Source organism: Pyxicephalus adspersus, chromosome 6 (assembly GCF_032062135.1).
Source record: "Pyxicephalus adspersus chromosome 6, UCB_Pads_2.0, whole genome shotgun sequence".
Taxonomy (NCBI): domain Eukaryota; kingdom Metazoa; phylum Chordata; class Amphibia; order Anura; family Pyxicephalidae; genus Pyxicephalus; species Pyxicephalus adspersus.
This window is the reverse complement of record NC_092863.1, coordinates 81,157,491-81,180,576: the sequence shown is the minus strand read 5'-3', so window position 1 is coordinate 81,180,576 and position 23,086 is coordinate 81,157,491. Positions and strand designations below refer to the sequence as shown.

General features: G+C 37.3%; 1 protein-coding gene across 5 annotated transcripts in view; it reads left to right on the top strand.

The window, feature by feature from the left end:
- The window catches only part of ERBIN (erbb2 interacting protein), a 148,026-nt gene that overhangs the window by 33,165 nt on the left and 91,775 nt on the right, over positions 1-23,086 (top strand). For all 5 annotated transcript variants that reach the window (XM_072416344.1, XM_072416342.1, XM_072416343.1 and 2 more), the window contains one exon: positions 4,566-4,676. The gene's annotated coding sequence lies outside the window, so the exon portion shown is untranslated. The remainder of the gene's footprint in view (positions 1-4,565; positions 4,677-23,086) is intronic.

Genomic DNA, 23,086 nt, shown 5'->3' with positions numbered 1-23,086 from the left:
TTTACGAACGATTTTTTGCCCAATCGATCGTTCGTCGTTCGATTGGAACGATAAAAATTGGAAGTGTGTACGCACCTTAAGAGGTGGAGGAAGTATCACACAAGAGGGGGATATGGAATGGTGGGTTAGTGGTAAGGGTTTAGGAGACAAAAGAAGACAGGTAGGCAAGTTTTTAAAAGATGGGTTTTGAGTGAAAAATAGAAGCAAGCTGAATAGGATGAGAAAGACCATTCCAGAGAGTCAGGGCAGCTCTAGAAAAGTCCTGAAGCCGTTGGTAAACACCACCTCAGATTTTGCTAAATGTTCTTTTAATCCTTTAGCCTTGTACAGATTCACTTGCATTTGCTGTGACTTCTGATGCACAATTGTTGAGCTCCCTCCTGGACCTCCATAAAATGCACTGTTTCTCTATTGCTGCCAGTCCTGTGTCATTCACCTGCACTGTTGGCTCTATACAGCATTTATTTACCTATTTTTTTGGATATGCACAGGGGTGGGACATTTGGTTTGCAGTAAAACATTTGACCATCTTTCTCTACATGCCACTACTGGTGGTGTGTACTGTAGACAATCCAACATGCGTAAAGCCAGAATTGATAAAACACAAATCTTTGACATTCAGGGAATGCCTGCGATGTGATTTCTTTATGTGAACACCATTTTAAAGTTTCCAAAACACCAGTCCCCTTTACACATGTACAATTTTCTTTGAACAGCAAAATACATCCTTAGAAGTACATCTTTTTTTTTTTATACCAATTTCCTGTAAGTCCTTGGTCAGTATTGAGCTGTGGTTCCAGCTTGTTAGTTTGAATAGGGAATATTTTCCACTTTCATTCTGTGTACTGTTAAACATGGTTCTGAATTTTTATGTCTTGGCTTGTAGGCATGTGATTTATCTTTTGTATCAGTTGGTACATGCTGTCCTATTATAGCAACAAGTGCTGTAAAATAAATGTTTCCTACACCAAGACATTGAAACATAGAGTGCTGTTTAAATGGGTATTTATTAGAGTGTCTTGTAAATGTGTCTCTCGGAATTATAAACTTTTTTATTATTAGTGATTACATTTTTGTACGCAGTGTTTTGTGCACTGTTTTAAGTCAAGTTTTATTTTCTAATTTTTTATTTATTGGAAAATTAGTTATTGAACTGGTTCAGATACAAATGATGATAAATACCAGCTAGGGGGATTGCCTACTGTAAAAATTTTTGTAACTGTATCTGTTTAGATTCCTCCTTTTACCAAAGTCAAACCCTGTTTAGTATTTATATAGCCCCAACATGTTGTGCAGTCCATAGTCATGTTACTAGCTGTCCCCCCCAGAAACTACTGCCTAGTATTATATAGACCTCTGGTATCTCTGCACTCTAGTGATCATAACACTACACATTAGGGAGACACATGAAGAGGAAAGAAAAGATGGGGTTTTGGCCTTAATTTCAAAAGATGATTATGTATTGTTCATAAGATTCATACACAAATTGTGCGACAATGGAAAATTCTTTTACCCTGCCTATTAAACAGCATGGGCTGGGGTTCACACACTTTACAAAGATCCACTAGCGTTTTATTATTAAATCATTGAGTCTCATAATCCGACGCGTTTCGCCACTGTGGGCTTCCTCAGGGGTATGTAGCGTAGACTTTTGCCAGTTTGTTTAAAGTATTGCACAATTAAAATATAGTTTGTTCCAGGGTGAGAAGCGGGCACCTTTATATCAGAGGGTGCTTCAGATATAGCCTGTCTTAGGATAAGTAAAGATGTGGGTATAGAGCAATATAGACTGCTTTTAAATTGCCCTGATTCGGATCAGCAGTGGTCATGCTTTTCAGTAAATTTTTCTCTTCTGTGTATCACAGGAGAGCTGTCTGGCGTCCCACACGCGACACATGCGTACCCCGGAACTTACCACATTTATGCCTCTGACGCACCTCTTTTTGGGTGGGATGCTAGATGATGCATCTCATCAGCAGCAGCCCACGGAGATTGAATGGGGGTGGCAGTGAACTTTTCAATACCACCAGTTATATAAAATGCAAACTCTGGTTCTTTGAGAATCAGTGCTATGGTGTGGATGTTCAGGCAGCCACGATGTTGCATGGAAAAATATACTACTACTACTATTACAATACTACCACTACGTCTTAAAATAATAGATAAAAATATCTTTAAAGGTAGCTGACATCACCAGGTGGCCATTTTTGCTGCCAATGACTTCCCAGCATCTCCCAATAAATCATCATCATTCATCCATCATACATGTACAAATATAAAGTAACATTGTACAGACAAATATTGATTTGTAGAATATGAAATTAATACAGTTAAACTAAATTTCCCCTAGCAGAAAAAAAATATTTACCCTGGCACTGAATTGTGTTTTCCCAAGTTGATGGCCCTGCAGCTTCTGACATCAAACACAACAGTCCGCCAGTCCCTGCAAGGAAAGTTTATTCGGTTAATTAATGATTTTGGCTTTGCTACAAAAAACATCTAAATGTTTAGTGTATCAGGTGAGGATGAAACAATCTGTTGTTTTTGTCATAAATCAGTTTGTGTGACTTTCACAGGCGGTTGTTCTTTTCATTGAGATGACATGGCAGTGACTTGTGTGAACTCCTGACAGTATTGTTATTGGGTATTTCAGTTACACCCCACCCAAAATAATAATCGTGCCCCAGGGCTTCTCAACTGCTTCTATCTATGGCTTTATTTTTTAACTTTCATTGTATTTATTTATTTTGCAGGGGTAAATTTAGTAAATACAAAGACTACCTACAGATTTCTTAGCAACTTCGTACAATAGAATTCCGGTTATCCGGATAACCGGAAAAAGCACACAGCTCCGCTTTCTTGGTTGCTCCTGGAGCCCTAGCAGAGCTGTGCAATATGTTCTCCAAGAACACATACCACAGCTCCACGGCTCAAGCGTCATCAGGTTTTCCCTTTTCTCAACCACCATTCAGCACTAGAGGTGAATGTGGACAAATAGGGCTCACAGTTCTATCTATTTCTCACTTGCCACTCAAAACAAAACAAAAACTTTTGACCCTATCCAAATGCACTAATACTGCACAAGAAAAGGTATTATGCCCTTCAGGGTAGGGTTCTCTCCTCCTCCAACCCCTATTTAATGTACAGCACTGTGTAATATGTTGGCGCTATATAAATACTGTATAATAATAAAATCATAATTATGTGTTCCTCTCTGGTGGCCTTTCCCTCCTACCTTCCCTCTGTACCAGCTCTGCAACCCTTATGGGTGTCTGTGGCATCATCATGTTTTTGCCATAGAATTTCCTCCCTAGGAATCCTACTGAAATGTGTTCTTCGTCTATACATATTTATTAAATTCTGCAGTGTGTTTACTGGCAATTTTAAGTAAATTTTAGGTAAAATTCACTTTTGACCGACATCACAATTACTGTTGAAAGTAACAGACCATTGGTCAGTTGTATAGCTAATACTGGGTATTAAAAAAACTGAAAGGTCTAATTACATGAAAACAGAAAAAAATGTTGAATAAATTGAAAGATATCAGATTTTTCCTCAATTCATTTTCTATCCTATCTTTTTTTGTGGTCAAACAAAACCAACATTTTATTTTGTTATCTCTTTGCTTTTGGATCTTATAAAAAATATCGTCAATAGTGTAATTATTCCAGTAAATTGACACGAGTATGGCTACCTTGAGTCTGAGCATACATAGCTAATAAAAGAATCGCTTAGGACAACTAGGTCACATAGAGGTGCGGTAATAGAAACAGTCATCATGGTGGAATGTGATTCTTTTTCCCTAACAATAAGCCTATCATTCCCATTTGTTTGCAGATCTCAAGGGGATGGGGATTGGTCTGTAGAATGTATTTTCCAGATAGTTTCTATTGTTTCCTGAGATCTGACTAGTGTAGGGTTTTCTGTTCAGTGCATAAAATATTCACGTTTGTTTGGATAATATGATAGTGTTTTTAATCAAAGATTTGCTATGGGATTGCTATTGCTGACATCTCCATCTGGAAATGCTATTTGCTGTCATGCTACTTACTTTACTTATTTTAAGTATATGATTCAGATAAAAACTTCAAGTTATTTGTGGACTTTTCTGATCTGCACACTTTTTTCAAGTCATTGGTGCAAATATTGTATAAAACAGCCTTTCTCATCATTTTACTATAGAGGAACCTTTTAAATAGTTTTCAGGTCTTGAGTTGCTTCTGCTTAAACCAATTTACTGGAGGTCAATGGGAAAAATGTCTCTTACATTGGTGTTCAGTAGGTTGAATAACTTTTACAATTGTGGTCAGAATGCCAACCCTACAATCACTAATAAATGAAAGGTCAGTCAACCAACTCAAAGAGCCTCAGCAATCTCTGATGGAACCCAAGCTGAGAATTGCTACATTAGAGAGCCATCAACTCCCAGCAAACCAGCATTTTTAATAGTAGGTTATTTACGCACTTTCTCTTATTGTGGGTTTTAAAAAAGATTTTTTTTAATTCCTGATTGATATCAATGCAGTTGGTTGTGTATTAACTTAAACTTTTGTCTTCTCCATTAGGTCACCGGCTCAACATTTGAATTGTCACCGAATGTTTGAATTTCAGGAATAAATTTTTGCTGTGAGGCAGAGAACTGCAAAAAAAAACCCAGGAAAGGGACGTGTTATCGGGTAAGTCCTATGACCAATAAATCATCATAAAATAAACCAATCTAACCATTTTGTGATATATAGTTATGTGGTGCTTGACAAAGAGTTGGATGGCCACGGTATGGGTTTCTTTTTATTTCACCACTATTGGCATTCCGCTGGCCTTCTCTTCATGTCTCCATGTGCTCTGCTTTAAAGAACTGAATGCTCTGCTCTACTCTAGAAAAGGCAGAGATCAGAAAATCGAGATATGGGAAATGGAACAAAACTAATTTTTTCACCTCTTTCATCTCTTTGTTTACTCCATTCTTTGTTGGGGAATAAGAGGTCCAACCAAAAATTAAATATGGCAGAAGAGGTTTTAATTGACTTGCTAGTGTTGCTGTTGCTGGGATAGTTTGCAGGTACTCCCCCTGTCTGCGTGGGTTTCCTCCGGGTACTCTGCTTTCCCCCCACATCCCAAAAAAATGCAGTTAGTTTAACTGGCTTCCCCCTAAATTGACCTTAGACTACATTAATGACATATGACTATAGTAGGGATATTAGATTGTGAGCTCCTTTGAGGAACAGTTAGTGACACCACTATGGACTTTGTACAGTGCTGTGTAATATGATGGCGCTATATAAATATGTAATAATAATATTAATCACTATTAAACATATATGGTCACCAGACTGGCTTCTCTGTGTGAAAGAACTGTGTAAATCCCTGACATGAATTGACAGAAATACAAATCCTTTCACAGATAAAATAGTTCTCCTATATGCATTAAATATGTAGTATGTTTTTTTTCCCCTTAAAGTTCAGACCTAAAACTTTTGGTATAGCTTTAACCTCCTTACATTTTCTTAGTTTCTCAAGGCCCAAATTTTGAAATATTCTGCATCTGTCCACACTTATCTGAATTTCACAGCTAGGTATCCCTGAACTGTTCAGTAAAGATATAACTCCATTGTTGGGTATATTTCATCACCTTGCAATGTGCAAGCTGTGCTGTCAGTCAGCATTATGAGGTATGAGTGGAATTTAAGAGGAAAATATGTTCATTGCTTTTATTTAGTAACCTCAGCGGCTTCCTATATTACATTTGTTTTTGTTTTGTTTGTTTTTTTAATTATCCCATAGCTCTTTGTTAAAAGGATGCGTTTGTCTTGTACAATATTCTGATAGGAATGTTAAATTGATGTTTACCAGCAGCTCTCTTTTGATCATTATTATCATAATAATGAATTAGGAAATCCATTAAAGCTCTTGTGTTTTTTCATGCATACTAGATAAATCCTCAAATTCTATATTCCAGCAGCGTGCAAAGCTATCACTTTTTATTTCTGTCCCAAAATATTTCTGGATGGTTTATATTTAGCATCAATAAAGCGCACAGATGTTCTCTAACCTACTTATGTAGTGTAATTGATTACAGTTTCAAAGCACTGTATTACTATTAGTATTACTGTTTTCATGTACGAAGCACATCAGGTAAGTTTTTAAGGAAGCGAGTGGGTTTTAAACAGCACCAGTCACTTGAACATACAATAGTCTGAGGTGTCTTCTGCTAATAGAAGATTAGATTACTGTACAGACTGCAAGCTAAACTGAATGTCGACGTACACATAAACAATGTGTATAAAAAATGTTTGTTCAGCCCCAACTTTTATTTTTGATATAGTGGGAAATACTTTGCATAGCGTTTAGGTTATCAAGTGAATACAGAGCTTCGTTGGAGAGATTTTTCATCAGTACTTTCACCAGTGAGGAAGTAAGGAAAATCTGCTACATAAACAGAAATGAAAAAGCTGATCGGGTGGGGTGTGGTTTCTAGTCTTTTTTTCCTTCTCGAAAACAAAATTAAATTAATAAAACTGTGTATACCCAATGTTAGGATTTTAAGTGAATTGACAGACAAGGTATGCTATTTCTATCCCTCAATCTGCCCTTTGTGAATGCAGTGATTGTCAGCTCACTGTAAACATTTAACACCACTGAATTCTGAGACACAGCACCTTCTTTATCTTATTAAAATTTGATTCTGCCTTCACATTTACCCCCCATATTCACAACATTTCCAGGTCCTGTCACTTTAACCTTCACATGATCTCCAAAATCCTCCCCAACTGTCCCCAGAGATCACCAAACTCCTTGTACATGCTCTTTTCTCTCGTCTGGACTACTGTAACCTCCTCCTCTCTGGTATTCCATTAACCCGACTCTCTCCTCTACAATCTATTATGAATGCTGCAGCCAGACTCATCCATCCTTCCCACTGCTCCCCTTCTGTTGCATCCCTTTGTAGTTCTCTTCATTGGCTTCCATTTCACCTTGGAATCAAATTCAAGCTCCTGTGCTTTGCTTTCAAATCCTTACAGTTATTGTCCCACTTACATTTCTGACCTGATAGAAAAATACTCCCCTAGCCGCTCTCACTGCTCCTCCAATGATATACTAATGACTTCCTCACTCATAACCTCACCACACGCACGGCTCTAAGACTTTTCTAGAGCTGCCCAACTCTCTGGAATGGCCTTTCTCATTATATTTCTGCTTTCTGTTCATTTAAAACACTCTAATCCCATCTTTGGTTTATTAAATCCTCACTACCTACCCACCATTCCATATCCCCCTTCCTATTTTGTGATGCTTTCTCCTCCTCTTAGATTGTAAGCTCTTCTGTGCAGGGTCCTCTCCTCCTGTGTCACTGTCTGTATTGGTCTGTCATTTGCAACCTGTATTTCATGTACAGCGCTGCGTAATATGTTGGCACTATATAAATACTGTTTAATATTATTAATAATAAAATCCCTCCTTCATTTCATAAAAAATAATTTCTGTTCATAAAATAGATTTTCCTCCCTAATTTCACTGTTTATTCTAATTTACATGCTTCCATTCCCAAATCTGTAAAGCGCAGACTTCAGTTTCTCCCAAGTGCATGTTATTGTTTATAGGGTTGTAAGAGAATTCTCGGTCTGCAAAAGCCCTTCACATTTTCTAAAAACACATTATTCTATATAAATATTACATGAAGATTTCTAATCCTTGCCTTGTCTGGGAATGATTATTTGTGTGTTAGGCGTGAGGGGTGCTCCAGCTACTCGCTTTACTTCCTCAGGTTAGCTGGATCTCTGAAGCCTGTCAAAAGTCTAGCAAAGCGTATCTGATGAAGATGTGTCCTGAAACATAGGCCGTTCAATTTTTTACACCTGCAAAGACTGTTCTGTTAACTCCTAAGGCTTTTCCAGTAATGTTCTATGCTGATTGTTAAGTCCTGCGCTAGGAGGTAATTAATTCCAGTCTTTTGGACTTTTTTATGGAGAAGAGCTGCACAGCTTACATCAAATAGCAGATCTATCAGCCTGGGGAGGATGGAAATAGACAAAGAACGGTAATCTTATTCAGAGCAGCGGTGTATTGAAATCACACATTAAAACCTCTCTGTCAGTCTCTTATGGCAAATTCCAGTGTAATGAAATCTTCTAAGATAGTTTATGTATAATTTAGGATAATGGGAAAATCATTAAAAAATCTTGTTAGGGGAAATGGAAATGAATCCACAATATTAGCAGAATGAAATATATTGCTTTTATGATAGTGTACATATACCTTTGTGCAGCAATTTTACAGTAAGGTCAACACTGGCTGTTGTGATCAGATATATTGGAAAATACTTGCCATAGTGGTTCCTTAATGCAGGTAATCTATACGTGGTATATATTTAAAACACCCACTAATCCCATGTGATTTTCTAGCATTTAGCCCTCAGAGTCTGAACAAACCTTGAACTTTAATTGGCTAAATATACTCCACGTGCATCAAAATAAAAGGTGTGCAAGTTTATTTTCTTCCTAATATAGCCACAGACAAAGTGGCAAAGCCTGTTCCTTGCCAGCAGCTGTAGAGTGAGACCTCCTTTTAGACATGTGGTCAAAACCATATTATTGACTGTTTCCAGGCACAAAGCAAAATGCTGCTATATGCCTGTGGCTGTCAACTCGTTTGTATGCATTGCTCTTATATTTGTGGTGGCAGGGAAAGCAACATGTCACTTCCAGGAACCGTGCCACAACTTCAACACAACTGACCACATTTATTGTGTTCTTTTGTATGTTGTATTCTCTTTTTTGGAAAGTATGTTAACATTGTGTGTGGTTTTTTCATTACCTTTATAATATATTATATATTATTATTGTATCTTTCATTACAATTAGTATTGTAAATCCAATAAAGGAAAAGGCAAACAGTATTCATCCTTTGTTTATAGCTTATGATTATTTCTTCCTTCCAATTGTCTTCATCTGACTGCAATTGTATATTTTTGTTCTGTGATTTTCATTGCAAATTCCCATTTGGCAAAGCTGTTCTTGAGGGCTGCCGCAGGTTGTTGTTGTTGCCTAGTAAGTAGGAAGAATAGAAATTAGAATCATTGATTGGATCGCCCAGTGTTTCCTAAACTCTTCGGGGTTTGCAGTGCTCATTTTGTACATTCATTATCATTCCATCTCTAGCTTAATATTGCTGCTCCCTACCAGGATTTGTCTGGGAACTGTGTAGTCGCTATTTGACAGCTCATGGAACACAGATTTCACCCTGATCTGTATTTATACATTAGATTCTATTTATTCTTTTTTGTAAATAGGTTTTAGATTAAAACAAAGACATTTTTTAAACTTTTGCCATTTGGCAAAACTATGACCAATAGGAACACCGACGTTTATTATGAGACAGATTTACAATAAAAAGACAGCTTTATTTACAAAATGTCCTTTTTGGTACTCAAAGTGATACTTTGTGAATATAAAATATGCCCCGTCTGCTTCTTGGCTATGCATCTGTTTTAAGTAAAAATCTGTCACCATAATAAACCTGACAATGATGCTTGGAAAGTTCCTGCAGTTGGCTGTCCAAGGTTTCAGCTGCGGAGGCCACAAATATATTAAGAATTATCACCAACCCAAATGCAAAATATAATACATATTATTTTTTAATACAGCCAGGATCTCAAGGGAGCATAAATCCCTGAAACAGTTAGGTAAGTCAAAGCAAAGTTAAAGCGGAACTAAAGGGGAAAAAAAAAAAAAAAAATCACACTTTTAATCCTGCAGATCTCGATCGTGCCCAACCTTTCCTTGATCAGGTCACATGCTATCCTGGATTCCTTCTTTGAAGGAAAGCCGAGTGCCACCATTTTCGGCCTCCTTCCTTCTGGGCAGGTGCAAGATCGGGTGATGTAGTCCACTGTAAAAGGGGAAAAAAGAGCCAAACTCACTGCGCATGTGTGAGATCAGTATCTTTCCCCGGTGAAGGAAAATGATGTCGGGCATGTGCAGAATGAGCAGCCAAGAGCCTCCTGGGGTGCATTTACGTAGGTATCCCGGGAGGCTCTGGGCTCCCATTCATTCTTTACCACCACGGCAGGGTGTTGCACCTAACAAAAAAAAAAAAAAAGAAAAAAAAGAGAGAATATTATTTTTACTTTATATATAAGGGTTGTCTACCCATTATTGTAAAGTAGAAATTTGGGTTAAGGTCTGCTTTAACATCTTGGATTGTCTCTCACTTTCACCAGGACAAATAGAGAAGTCCAATCTCCCCAGCAGAGACGTAGACAGCAGCAAAAATCTAACTCGTTCTAACTGTTCCCTATATTTTCCAAAAGAAAACATTTTTGGATTTAGATACCTTTTTGTGTGTACTGTATGAAATGTAATTCACGCTTTTGTATACAGGTTTAGCATGGCTCAATGTTCTTCATTGGCTTTCTGTGCCTTTGTATTCATAGCAGTGTAGGTCTCCCTGACCCTGGGGTGCTGTCATTATCAGTGAGTTCTTTCCCATTCCTCAGTTTTCCAGACCAGGTAGCTGGAAAGCTTTGAAACCATGCCAGGGTTTAATGTTTATAAATTGGCTGAAGCGATGAGATTTAAACGGCAACATTAGTCTTGTGAAGTGTAATGAGATGATGTTGGTGAAACGGTTCATGTCTGTTCGGCAGATGGCTCATATCTGTATGTGACATAATGAGACTGGAAGCCATTATATATTTATCTGTAGACGGGATGACTGTCTGAATGACAGGAGTGCAGAAGCCGGTGTCACAGGTTCACTTGGGTTTGATGAAATTGCTGTTTGCTGGTGTTAAACTGTCACAGTGATGTTTTGTCGTTTTTGTTTTGTGTGTCATTTCATCTTTACTGTTGATGACGGAAGCTACTTTTCTCCTGTATATTGAATTTTGTGTTTAAATCTGAATATAATCATTACATTCTGATACGTACAATGAGATCCTATACAGTGCAGGTAAAAGACAGATAACTGTGTTGTAGATTGCTTACATAGTAGAGAAAAAACTGAGGGGGAAACTAGGTATTATTGATGTATTTTTGAAAGATTTTTTTTTTTTACTTTTTTAAAATCCATAAGTAATACCTTAAAAGTTGTGTATTCACATGTCATCCGTCTTGCTATAAAACCCCATAAATAAGATCTGGTCCATCCAATTAACTTCATAAAATCGCATTATTAGTTAAATAGGCGTATGGTTCATCTGTTCACTCTGTGTTACATAGTGTCTGTGTATATAGAGTAAATTGGCCAGTTATGAAGGGCCCCTGACTCTACAACACTACCAAGCAAGCAACATGAAGACCAAGGAGCACTTCAAACAGGTCAGAAACCAAGTTTTGAATAAGTATAGATCATGATTAGTCTATGAAAAATAATTTCAAACTTTGATAACACTGAAGGAGTTGCAAAGGTCCACAGCAGATATAGCATTATCTGTCCATTGGACTACTTTAAAGCTACGTACACACGTCAGATGATTCTCATCCAAAAATTGCCTTTGGGCTGATATTAAAAAGAATCTGGCATGTGTACAGGGCTCGTTGTTAGTCGTTCTGTCGTCTGTCCAGGCGGATCCACGGACGATAAAAAAAGAACCATTGTAATAAAAGTGAAGGGTAGAGAGCACAGCGGGGTGCCGGTCCACTGTTCTTCCCCTCCTCTCTCCATAGAGCAGAATGGCGTTGTTTGTACAGCGCTCGGTCATGCATTGTGCAGTCTTTTGTTGTTGGAAAGAACCATGAAAGATCCTTTCCAACAACGTTTATTGCACGTGAGTATCCAGCATAAGCCATACAAATTCGCAGACGGGGCTTTATGGAAGAGTAGACAGAAAAAGCCATTGGTTAAATAAAATAGGAAATTTAGTTGGTTAGATGTGACTAAAATTTAACTCTTTGGCCATTGTGGGGAACGCCGTGTGTGAAAAAAACTTAACACATCCCAACACCCTGAGAAAACCTTTCCCACAGAACAAAATTATGGTGGCAGCATATTTTGAGAAGGTTTTTCATTGGCAAGGGCAGGAACTGTGGTCAGTACTGAATGAAAAAATGGAGGGCAGGAAAAACAGGGTCATTCTTGAGAAAAATCTGTCTCCGTGTTCTAGAGATCTGAGACCTGAGCAACCTTCCAGCAGGACTTTGATCCTAAACATACTGCTAAGCTACACTGGAGTGGTTTAAAGGGAATACAAATTATTTTACACTTTACACTTATTTCAAAGTGTCAGCCGCCAAAATCAATTTTATTCCACCTTGTAATGTGACATATTTGAAAAACCCCAATGCTTTCACAGGACACTGCATATTTACAGATTACGGCTTCAAAACTATGGAGGTTGTTTGAGGATTACTGCATATTCTACATAGGTTCCTGTTCAAAATTGATTTACGAAGTCTTTCATATTGACATTTGTCTATAAATATAGCTGCTAAAAGCATGCCCACTTTATTTCCTTCTGCACTACCTGAGGTTTTTTAAGTATTAACAGAAAATTATAACACTGGTATGAAATCATTTTGAAGAAAGAAGAGGATACAAGAAGATTGGTACAATGATACCTTCCTCTATCAACAGCCCTACCAATACCTTCCAGGTGAACTGTTTTTGTGTTGTTTTTAAGTTGTGTTTTAGCCTGGGTATTTCTCTACTCTGTTTTAATATCATGCAAGCTGTATGTCCTTTAATATAATATACACATGGTTTTGTTTTACTTTATTCTTTTTTTTGTGGCATTACATTAGACTGGTTTGCCCTTTTATTCTACACATTCTTTTGCTCCTGACTTCATTATAATAAACCATAACATTCCAAGTCGTGCCATATAGTGTCAGGCTGATTTAAAGGTTTTGTTATAAATGTGTTCTGTAACAACAGTAAAAACAAGTAACAAAAAACAGGAATTTCAAAAATGTTTGTATTTTCCTGTTGAACACGTTTTTTTTTTTTTTTTTTTTACTTTTGGATAATTTGGTAGAATTCCTTGGTGTCTCATTTAGCAAAACATAAAGCAGAACTGCAAAAAACTCTATATTAAAAGCATTTGATCTTAAGTAAATTTACAATTTTACATATAAATGAGCAATCTCTAACCAGATATAATCTCTTTAGTTGTATTTGAGCTTTTCAGTTGCTTGCCACAGAATAAAGCCTTTTACATGTGAATAAATATTAATGAACAGCAAGGTGTTGTGACAGTAGGTATGCCAGTTCTAACGTCTGCATGAATAGCAGTTTGAACATACACAGAAATGGGCCAGGCTTCCTAGAGATGTAATATGGTGACATGACAAGGAGCACAGATATCACACAATCTGATAAAAATGCTGATTGACTGTCTAATGCATTTTGGCATTTAGTTGATCCCAAAAAGGAAGGCTGAATGCTGTATGCGTTGTACATGAACTAAGTCACAAAGCGGATACTATACAGCTTTTAAAATAAAAATAAATAAATAACGTATGTTAGGATCCCATCCCTTTGCTATTCTTGTGCATTATATCGCACATTGCAGTAGACATGCACCAAAACAACCCTGGGGCTGTGTTGCCTTGGTACATTGGGGTGCCATTCACGATAGTAACAAGTGTGTTACCACAACACACTGCATCGCAAAAATATTGCTTCAGACCTTGGAACTTGCTTTCATGGGTAATCTATTGCATATCCAGTGGTATTTGTGGAGAATAGAGGTACAACAAGGTATTGATAAAATCAGAAAATTGCACTCACTGCATGAAGTTTTATAGGATATGAACATGACATAGACTTACAGATGAACAAAATATTTTTTTTTTCAGCATGTTACAGAGTATCACTCTCGTATATGTCACAAATATCTGAACCAGAAGTTTGAAGTCCTGACTTTTGTGTGCAGAATTTCTGCACCACCTACATATCTGCTGTGTAGTCATGCAGTATGCTGTGCTTCACTTGAATGACTCCTGGCTGAGAAGTAAGCGTTTGCCAAATTCTGGTCTACAAGAGCATTTATCATCCCCCTCTGTCATGACTATATTTGGATTTGCAAAGAAAAAGGCCAGCAGACTTACAAACTCATGGTTATTTATTAGCTCCACTTAAGTTAACCACAGGCATATTTTACCTAAATGTGTTTACGTCACTAATTTATTGCAGACTAGGTACTTTTTAAAAAAGTGTACACTGCTAGAAAAAGAGTTAATTCATTCAACGTAAAATGAAAATCATGACTATGAAGAAACTTTATTAAAAGGAGATTTCATTGTCTTCACCCTTTGCTTGACATGTATGTAGTGTTCCTCTAGTAAAGGCTGTGTGACTTGAATTCTGCTTATGACCTGTAAGGGTTATACTGTATTATACATCAGAAGTTCAGAATGTGCATTTGGCTGATTGGATATACAGGAATGGTTTGCATGGTTCCACCTTCTATCCTGAAATGAGAAATAATTCAATTGTTTGGGATATGTATTGGTACAGTGCCTAAATACAAACCTACACTGTAGGCTTTCCAAGTATGAATAAAAAATACTGCATATTTAAAATGATTAAAAATAGCTAACAATAGTATGTCTATCTTAGTATGATGTTCTAGTGATTGAGCCTACCACTTGGGCCACTAGTAACAGTAGTACACCCCACTGCTAAAAACGTCCAGGTTTTCTGGAATATACACTGCTTGCCTGCAAATTTGGATGTTCTCATCTTCTTTTTTTCAAGCCAATTTATATGTGGGGTGAAATGTTGCTCAGAATCATGACCTGATGAGGATCCTGAATCTGTTGAAAGTTCCACTATCCACTACATTCCATTATCCTCCAGGAAGGGACATTAAGTGCCTCAGCCGTTTACTGATTATTGGAGTTTTAATAAAGAATAAATAAATAAATTGGAGTTATAATAAAGAAACCCATGACAGGAGAACAGTAGTAAATAATACTACACACAGAAAATAACAGAAATCACATAGAAGATGATACACTTAATCATAGACATTTGTCAGGAAAGCAATGGGAAACGGCTCATTCATTACATCACGGAAGTTCTGGTCAGTATTACTTGGGATAATGTTGAGTAGAGAATTGTTATCTCCCCTGTCATTTTTTCCTGCTAGTAAGATTTACTTAATTTCCTGTTGTCACAACAGTTAGGGAAATCTCTTCAGTTTGGGGGGAATCCCCTTTTGGACAGTTCTACCAAAATAAGTGCTAGTATAGGAAGATTTAAGGTCCATGTTTAATTTGTCTCATTTTAGTTACTGTGACAATACATAGCAGGAAAAAATGATGGTAAATCTCATCTGAGTTGTAACCCCTCAACTCTTTAACTAAAAAGAAAAAACAACCTGTGTAGATAAAAAAAAGGAAGTTACAAATTTCAGAGTTGACAAATTTCATACCTTTGCAAACATGTGGAGGGCATACACCTTGTGACCTCAAGTGTGCATTTAGTTGTAATCTATGGGACTACCAACATTGTCATAATCATATTTGGTACCACGGAGTTCCACTTACTTCCACTTAGTTTCCAATAAGTGTGAGTTGGCAGTCTTTTTAAGCGTCATGTTGGGTCTACGTGTGGTCTGCCGCTCAACAGCTCCCAAAGACTTGAAAAGGTATGCTTTCCAACTGTAAGCACTAGTAGAAGCACTAGTAGAAGGGTGAAAAATGTCATAAAGGGCAATAAATGTGGAAAGAGAAATGCAACTGCTTACTTGTGTGTTCAGCAAAAGCTCATAAATGCATGTTCCTCCTCACGAATCCCGAGACTAGAGCAGTTGCAATTAAATTCCAGGGACTGGTTAACTTCCCGTCTGAATTTACTGAAAATATTTTAGTCTTCTGCATTTTCATTGTTTTGTTACAAACACTGATTGTAGCGTACGTGCTGTATTTGTGAACGTTAAATATTCTAACCAGAGGCGCCTATGCTACCCAAAAGATTTCTATATTGGTCCAGTAAAGCAGACAGTGTTTTAATAATCAGGAGTTTACTGCCAGTGGCCAGATTAGATTAACATCTTTTAACATTTCTTTTTGTGGTAGTGTTGTACCCAGCTCAACATCTGGCATTATTATTTGTTACTTGATATATATGAATCATAAAATGCTTTGGCCATGTAGGGTAAATTTTAGAAGTAGTTGATAATACAGTTTTACAGTTAGCATGACCTTGATGTGCGTTGCACACTTGGTAGGTAACGTGTCATAGTCCTTGTTTTTCCCCGAAGTGTTGTTGCTAGAAGGCTGCTCTCATTTTGCTTGACATGACATTAGCTGCAGGGATTCTAGCTGTCTGCTCAAAAATATTCCCCAGCCAGTTTCGCTGCAGGCGGCACTGGGTGGATTCCCTGTAATATGCTCATCTGGTTTCTTAATCCACTGTATATTTCAATGCAGTGGACACCCATCTTTGCCTCCAACATCCGCCTCTGATAACATCCGACCCTCTGTGCGCAGCAGTGCTAAAATGACAGCAGTGGTTAGATATTTAATAGGAATACATTAACTGAAAACCTCCATCTTATGCAGGGCTTTACAATTCATAGTCACTAACTGTCTCTCAAAAGGGCTCACAATCTAATATCCCTACCATGGTCATGTCATTAACAAAGTCTAAGGTCAGTTTTGGGGAGGGGGGAAGCCAATTAACCTAACTGCATGTTATGAAATGTGGGAGGAAACCAGAGTATCCAGAGGAAGCCCACAAAAACACAGGGAGAACCTGCAAAATCCATGCAGATAGTGATCTGGCTGAGATCCGAACCTGGGGCCCAGTGCTGCAAAGGCCAGAGTGCTAACCTCTGAGGTATCATGCTGCCTTAATAAATACATTATTGCTTTGTGCATTCTTCATGAATGCCCTGATCCCCCAGGTAAATGCCAGAAACACAAAAGAATGTGTACACACTGGGCACATAAGGTATGACATTTTTTAGCTTTTTGTCCTATTTAAATGCATGGGCACAAACATACTTTAAATTGGTAGTTTTAAAACGGTGGACCTTTCCCATTGTGGTCTCGTAATACTTTGCCTGTAAAGTAAATGTGTCAGATAAATTACTCATTGTTCGTACCCCATTGTTGTGGATTATGATTTGCTAAAAAATGTTTTAACCATTGTATTTGTAAGACCACACAATTTCTTAGGCGTCCTTGTCTTGTAAGCTACGGCATGTCAACCCCCCTTGCTGGTGGTTCAAGGTGCAGCTTAAAATATATGTGCAGGAAAGTCCAAATTTGGTTATCATTTATACAACTTCCAACTTAATACACTAAAGGTGATTTAAACATAAGGTGTGTCTACTTTAATTGGTTATGGGGCCATTTGGGTGGATGCCATTATTGGGTTATAGCTCTTTTGAGAAGCTTTTTAGGAATTTGGATAACCAGGATAACTTGTAGGAATGTTTCTGGCCCAAATTAAGCCAAGCCAACCATGTCAGCTTTGTAGCTGTCTTTATGGATGATATATTTAGGCACATTGGTGGTGCACAGATGCTGGTATGACAATGGTACTAAACTAAGCATGGTTTGGAAAACAAACGTCCACATTATTTTTTTTCCCCCCAGTAAATTCTCTAGTAAGTTTTGATTTAGGAATCATCTGTGTTATGCCTAGTGATATATTTTCATTTACCAGGAAATAACCTCACATGTCAGTCCATGACCTTTAATGGGAATATATGTGGCAGTGACCTAAATCGTAGGGATGATGCTAACCTGCCAATCCCTAAAATTATCTGCATATCCCAGCTGTCATATGATCATTCTGTTTCTTGTCTATAAATAATTGAATAAAGATCCATGCAGAATAAGAAATAGCAAGATGTATTTTAAGTATGGGTTCATTGCAAGTTCACATCCATACTGAAAAAGAGAGATGTCTGTGTGGCTCCTCTGTGTGTTGTGATCAAGCCAGTGTCTGACAAGAGGGTACCTCATATCCACAGACAGAGGAGCCAAGACCGCTATTCACAGGCTATCGGGGGAACAGGCTTCTCTTGTACATTGGTCTGGTGTTCTCTTTCATAGGCTTGTATTCACAGTAGACTCACTTTAGTACAAATAGCTCCTAGAAATGCTCAGAAGATATTTCTAACTTTTCAGGAGCTTGAGATATTGATATCGAGCTTCCTGTCCTAGATTGTAATTAAAGGAGAGGAAACGCTGTAGAGCCTTTATCTAATATTACATTTCTCATAATTATTACATTTTACATGGTATGAGAATAATTTATAAACATGACTTGGTTCTGTGTTAAAACAGATTTTTGCAGTGTAGTGCACATTTACTGTGATAAAATGTAAGATTATGATGTACAATATTGCATGGTAAAGCAGCCCTGTGAAATACATTTTCCATTTCCTGCATCTGGATATAATTGGTTATGATACCTAAGCCAATTATGGAAAGAGTATGTCAGGAAAATTTCTTATGAAATGACATAGGCAGATGTCTGATGATTTTGAGCATCCCCCTGCAAGAAGATGGAGAAAGAAGCGACCCATGGTTATAAAGGATGTATAACTAGTGGTTTATGCTGGTAGACTTACTATTACGTGACATTTCCCTACGTGTTTTATCTCCTTACTAAGAGCACTGATTCTACCAATCTGTCCATGAAAAGTCATGTGTTTCAGTAACAGCTACTCTCTTTTGTTACTCTAATTACATACTCCGCCACATCCACAAAACTAATACAAATGCAAAACAAAACACACCACAAATGTGACTTTTTAGGCAGCCTAACACAGTTATTATCAATATAATTTTTTAAAATGTACAAAAAGATTGTTTTTTATTCATAATTAAAACAAATAACATAGCAACCGCTCATGTACATATTTGGTTTTCATAACAATAAACATGGAATCCCTAGATGAAGAGTGTCTCTACGCGTTTTGCGGAAACAGTGTCCGCTTCATCACGAGGTCTAGAGAGCTTGCATATAATAAAACAAAAGAGGTATACATTGTAACCATCATATTATTAATTTGAATTACAATCCATTTATTTAAATCATTGTTACTTACTTTCCGTTCAGTGTTTCGCACTATATACATAGACTATATACACCATTGGGCTGAACTAAAAGTTTTTGCAGTGGAATAAACATGGTTGAAATTATCACCAATTGTTATTATAGGTGATATCTGTTCTTGTGCCCTTCTTTATCTGTTGCCTGATTGGCTTTTCCAATATACTTAAGTCTGTAAGGTTATTGGAAAAGAAAAAAGTCTTGACAACATTACACTATATTTATCTAGCTTTGTTTGTCAGAGAGTTAGCATTCTATTGTGGAAATTGGCATTTTGTGAAAGTGTGTATATCTTAGATAATATAGTGTAGCTTTCTCACCCTTGAATGCTGTTGTATTAGTTTATGACTAACTTACAAGGTCAGTGACATATTTAGAAGATATACAGACCTAAGACAGTACTCGGTAAAGTTGTAGAACATTTTTTGTTGGAACCATTTGCGTTTGTTCACTTAGGGAAAAAATCCATCTCTGCAGATTAACTTTAGGGATATTTGTGTTGTACCTAACATAAAACTATACCAAGTCTTCTAGCAGGTCACAAAATGTTTGACAAAATATAGTTGTTTCCCAGTTTGACTTGCACAACATATGTGGTGATTTAGAAGAAATTGTAAGTTTTCCCAGATTCATCACATGTCCTGGTTTTAATTTCATTTCCATTCTCTAAAATTAGAAAAGAGGATGTCACAGTAAGCTTGCTATAAGCTAATTACATCAAATGGACTCCCCTGGCAGTTAAATAGCAGATTGCTGTAATTACAAAATTGTTCCTTTTTACCATATCATCCACCCCGTCACCCTTTTTAAAGATTATCCTTCCTGCCCTCAAAATATATGAAAGATGTCTGTATGGTACATAGAAATGACATAAGTGAAAATGACAAGATATCTCGGTATTATTGGTGGATTGGTATAATGCTGGTATGTTTTTTTTATATTTGTTAGCCAAAAAAAAACCCAGAACAAAATATCCAAACTTTTTGGTTTTCTTCCGGGCATTTTTGTAGTACCTTGTAACATACAAATACTTTAGCTATGTATAGACACTAAATAAAACTTGTATGAAGGAACAGTTTATGATGAACAAATGTTATCTTTCCATGTGATTCAATATTAAGCCCCAGCATTGCTCTCCATGGACACAGTAATAACCCTTAGAATTGCTAAAAGTGGCTGCAATAATCACCCCCAGCATTGCTATCTGTGGACGCTGTAATATCCCTCAGCATTGCTATCTGTGGCAACAATATTAGCCCCCAGCATTTGTGTCAGTAGCTCCAATAATTGCCCCCAATTTTGCTATTGGTAGCCGCAATAATCACCCCCAACATTGCAATCTGTGGACGCAATAATAACCCTCAGCATTGCTATTGGTTGCCGCAATAATAATATCCCTGGCATTCCGATTGGTTGAGACAATTTAACCCTCAGCATTGCTGTCAGTGGAGAGAGAAATGGAGACACCCAATTTTTCAATGTGTAGAATGACAACCATAGCTTGGTAAGTTTGGATTTGTTTTTTTTTAAGTCTATTCACCAGTACAGACATTTTTTTTTTTGAGAAACTCCACCAAATGTGGCCTTGTTATTTAAACAGTACAGGGTCTTTGATACCTTTCACGTATATAAAATGGTAGAAGTGCCATTGTGTGTTCCATGGTGAATCCCTTCCGGGCCAGAGAAAACAATCCCATGTCTCATTACATCTGGGGCAGAGGTGATTGTTGTCCCTGGATTAGTGCAGCAGCTGCAACAAATGTGTTTTGGTTTAGGGTGGGATCAAGTTGGTGTTTCTCAAACCATAATATGATAACCTAGCATAACAAATAATACCAATTTTGAGTTTCACCTGGAATCCAGAATTTATTACTGAGTGTGTATGCTGTTATTAACTTGGCCTAGCAGAATTTTTACTGCTCTTTCTTGCTAATGAATAGCTTGTTGGCTTAATATAGAGCATCTTCAGGTTTAACCACATCTGTCTTTATTGAAGAAAAGTAAATGGAATAGGGCTCAGAAATGAATAACTATTTGGCTTGCAGCACAATATTGTCACCCCTAATTTCAAGCTCTAAGCTGTTCTCTCGTCCGCCTTGTCACATTTGTTTGGAACGGGCGATAGCCTCTTAATCCTACAGGGCAGTGGTGGAATGAGAACTAATGAAAGAAACTAGCAAGTCAGAGACACGGTAACTGATGTCATGTTAAATCCCCCTGCAGCATGAGGACAGCCTAGCAGAAACTACATTGCTGGTAATTACGTTCGAAAGAGCAGAGCAAATAAGATAGAGCTAATGGAAAGAGCAGGAAATACCAGAAGGACACAGAGATAACTACAATTTCTTAACCAATTTGTCTCTGAAGGTCATTACTACATTGCAGGCTTAGGTAGTGATTCATAACTACAGCTGGTGATATGTAGGTTAAACTGCCCATCCTTATTTGCTACAAACCACAGCCTTATCATTTTTGCCTTGAATTCCATTGAGATGGCATCACTTCTTTTGAAAGTTTTTTCATATTAAAGTGCACAAAAACCCAAAACAATGAACTTCATTTTGGTCTGTTTAATAGACAATTAGTAGCAATTTGTATGTTGTCAACCCAAGAACTTTAAAGCTAACCACGTTTGACAGATCAGTGGGTATTTTATTTTACTTGTAAGATCTTTTACTGTTTTTACTTGAATAAATGGTGCATTGGGAAATAGGGGAGTCTGTTGAATATTGTTGCAAATTGCATCTTAAAACAGGGGAAGGTCCACCTAGACATTGATAGAGATAAGAAGACCATTAGATACAATACAATCTCATTGAAATAGTAGCATTTAAAAGTCTAGCCTGACTCATGGATTCTTTCCATGAGACTGGTCAGACAAATAATGTAGAATGCTTTAGAAATGTGGCCACATTTGGCTTTAGGATAGTCCAGTAGTTGTTTACCACAAATCAACAGTCAACATGTTTCACGGACTCATTAGTCCCCCTTTATCATAGTTTTTTGAATGGAGTACATGAATATATTCTAACCCATTACAATTCTAATAACAGGAGGATGTATGTAAGGCTCTGGTTTTACAATGGCTGCTGGCTTCTGTCCTCCCAGGTTCAAACATTTGTAACCAACCATGTATAATGCTGACCAATATGGATGGATCAGTGCCCAATTGGCATACCTTACATCTCACAGTGGGCTTGATGTCTTATTTTTTTGTATCTTGTGACTCTGTATACCATAATTATAAGTAATATTACTGATTTGTGGTTTTTCTGTTCATTTGGTGGTTATAGTGTATGCTGAGAATTGTGTGTTACATTTTTGTGCCCCTTTCCTTTTTCCCCCAGAATACCTAATAAATCATTAAGGTAACTAACACATATGATCATTTCCATGATTTTTAAGGCATGGACATGACCAGCCTGGTTGAGGCCAGGAAAATAAAGACGTGCCTGGTGGAACTGGCTGAAAGTTTTACAAAGTGACAAAATAAATCTGTAAAATAAAATCATTTCTGTGCAGCTTTTAAAATCATTTTGCCCTTTTTATATTCTAGTATATAGGCGGTTTTCCTCTGGGCTGTTGTGTGCCAAATGCATCTGAAATTGAATGCTAAATATAGTACAATATAATGCTTTGGACCAAGAAAATGAGGAGCTGCCATCAAGTGCACATCATTTTAGCATTACTAGAGCATCTTCAGCCTTTTTTAATAGCTTGGTCTATGCTGTTTTATTGTAGAATAATCAGCCATAAGCAGTTTTTGCTTGAGCAGTGCTACAGTCAAAAATCAGCTATAATTAAAATAATATGGTTGACTAGGAATTAAAAGTTTAAATATGTGTACTGTCCTTTTTTGCCTTGGGTGGATTGGATGCTGAAGACACCTACAGGAGACTTGTATTCAAAAAGTCTCCAAAAACCTGAAGCTTGTAGATCTACACCAAGCAGTTTTGGTACCTTCTGCTTGACTTGAAAGCCAGTTTACTTTAGTAGGGAAAACCTTTAGCACTTTCTGATCCCACTAAAGCTAAGCAGCACCTTAACTTCCCGGACAGTGAGGCAGCCAATC